The following is a 3,020-nucleotide window of genomic DNA, read 5'->3' on the forward strand; positions in this document are numbered from 1 at the left end:
GGAGAAGAGAGAAGAGAAAAGAGAAAAAAGGGGATGGGGGGATAGTAGAGGATAGGAAAGGCAGCAGAACACAACAGACACTAGTATGGCAATATGTAAATCAATGGATGTGTAACTGATGTGATTCTGCAATCTGTATATGGGGTAAAAATGGGAGCTCATAACCCACTTGAATCAAAGTGTGAAATATGATATATCAATAACTATGTAATGTTTTGAACAGCCAACAATAAAAAATTTAAAAAAATAAAAAAATAAAAAATAAATACTCTTGCACAGTCACTGTCTTGTAAGTTCATGCAGTGACATGCAGGGTAATTTTCACACCATGTGTCACTTTATTTCATCTGTCCTGCTCCAACTGGGAAATCTATATGGGTCAGTAATTGACTTTGCCTTTCTTCTACCCCTTTAACTTAGCTTCATTTGGAAGCTATTATCTTCAAAATGAATTCTTAATTTATATGGGACTACCAGCTCATTACAAATAATCTCCATTTTCAAGGACTTTAACAAAGGATAGAGAACTTAGATTCTTAATTTTGTTTTATTTTAAACTTCCTCCATAGTATATAGTAGTCTACAAATTTTCATTTTAATATCAGTATACATTATAAATTGATTTAAATAAAAATTCACTCTTTAGGGATTATGTAAAAAACTCCTTTTGAGACCCTAATGAGTGGCAAAATGCCTAACAGCTTTATATCTTCTCACTACAACTTTCTTCACAAAGCTGCCTGTAGGCCAGTATAGTATTCTTATTTCCAGATTATTTAATTTTTTAAAGAGTATATGATTACCTTTATTGGAATATAGGTTCTGTAAGGTCAGTTTCAAAACTTGTTTCAGGTGTCCAGATTTACCTTAATTTGCCTCATATCAGTATCTCACTGCCCTAGCTTCCTGGAAACAAGCAAACAAAAACATTTCCTCATTAAACCTTTGGCCCTCCTGCCTTTCTGTAACTGTTATTTCTGGGGGAAAAAAATGGCCACTCAAAATAACAGGTGACATTTCTTTGGCTTTGCCCAGTTTATGAATCTACTTTAATGGACTTTGGCTTCCTAACTTTCAACAGATACTAATCTGGGTATGGAAGGAACCACATGCTTTGGTTTGGGAATAAATTCAGTGTCTCTGATAGGGAATATCCTGGTCTAGAAGAAAAGTGTGAGAATGAGTGACCTAGCTCTTTTATGTTATTACCATTTCAAGCAATTATTTCTTGCTGATTTTTTTTTTTCCTCCTTAAAATCATCATATCTCCTCCAGTTAAACTTTTCTCTTTATGTGATTTTCCTCTCCTAGGACAGTTTTATATGTTTTCCCAGTAATAGTGTTATTTCTCTTCTATTCTTAACCTGTACTTTTTTTCTCTTTTTCTTTTTTTCTTCCCTTCAGTTCTGGGGTACTCTACCACTGAGCTACATCCCTAGACCTTTTGATTTTTCATTTTGAGATACAGTATTGCTGAGTTGCTCAGACTGGCCTTCATCTTGGGATTCTCCTTCCTCAGCCTCTGAGGTAGTTGGGATTATAGGCATGTTCCCCCATACCTGGTTATTATACTTTTTTATTATAATTTTTCTATGTAGTTAAGAATTTTTCTACTTTTTAAGAAGAGAATTCCTTTAAAAAAAAAAAGTTTGTTCCTAAAGATCCTTAGTTGATGAAAAAAGAGAATGTGTCAGGAAATTAGTTTTAATTTTAAATGGAAAAATATATGATTAGCAGGTTTATGTATACTGACAAAAGGGCTTAAGATATTTTAATAGAAAAGAAACATTCAGAGTATTTTATATGTAACAGAATAATCTCATATTTATTCCAAACATTTTATCTTTGATTATATGTTTAAAGTTGAGTTTAGAATTTAGAATACTCAAAACTATTGATAGATGCCTATTTAATGGGATTAAAGGAAAAGGGAATTTACCTTTTATTCATGCATTGTTTTAATTTCTATAACAAACATTAATTCTATAATCAAACCTTTGAAAAACATAATAAAGAGCAAATTTTTAAATTATGATACGATATTTTTAGAATATTTTTGGTAAGTTTTAATGGTGAATATGTTGATTCGCTACACAGCTACCTTTAAAATGTATTATTGAATGATGAAAGCCTTATTATAATTTTCTATTTCCATCAAAAATTGTTACTTGGAGGGGCTGGAGTTGTGGCCCAGTGGTAGAGCGCTTGCCTAGCATGTGTGAGGTACTGGGTTCGATTCTCAGCACCACATACAAATAAATAAAATAAAGGTCCATCAACAACTAAAAAATATTTTTTAAAAAATTGTTACTTGGAAACTTATTTTCATGTGCTTTGAAATTAAATACATTTTAAAACATTTTAAGTTTCTATATCTTCTGTATTATTATTTCAGGTGTAGAATAGAATAACATAATTAAACATCATGCTAAGTAAAAGGAGAACTCAGTAATCTGTAATTTCCCTCTTTTTCTCTTTCCCCTCCTCCTGCTTCCTTCCCTTTTCATTCTTCCTTCTTTCCCTTCATTCCTACTTTATACACTCATACACAAGAACTACATAGAGGGAAGACAGACTAAAACAAAGCCTTTGAAACCCAATAAGAGCATAGAATTTTGGTATTTTTTGTTATTCCTATATTAACAGTTTTAATATTATTCTTAAAACAATGCCAGCTATCTCTATTGTGTCCAATAATTTATCCAAACTTAAATGTGAGAATTCATCTGACAGTATATAAATTAAATGAATCTTAAAACTTTTTCTGATTAGTAATAGTTTTTAGACATGTCTGGTAAATTTACTCTGTGTCCTGATAAATTGCTAAAGGGCTGGCAACTTTCGGTTTGTTAGGTTAGTTTACTTGAAATTAAAAATACAAAAGACGGGCTGGGGCTGTAGCTCAGTGGTAGAGTGTTTGCCCAGCATGTGGGTTCAATCCTCAGCACCACATAAAAATAAACAGATAAAATAAAGTCATGCTGTACATCTACAACTACAAAAAAAAAAAAAAAAAAATT

At 31.7% G+C, this 3,020-nt stretch overlaps 1 protein-coding gene across 11 annotated transcripts in view; it reads left to right on the top strand.

Moving 5' to 3' along the window:
* The window catches only part of Arfip1 (ADP ribosylation factor interacting protein 1), a 116,020-nt gene that overhangs the window by 85,094 nt on the left and 27,906 nt on the right, over positions 1-3,020 (top strand). The gene's annotated exons all lie outside the window — the stretch shown is intronic.

Source organism: Marmota marmota, unplaced genomic scaffold, assembly GCF_001458135.2.
Source record: "Marmota marmota marmota unplaced genomic scaffold, marMar, whole genome shotgun sequence".
Lineage (NCBI taxonomy): Eukaryota > Metazoa > Chordata > Mammalia > Rodentia > Sciuridae > Marmota > Marmota marmota.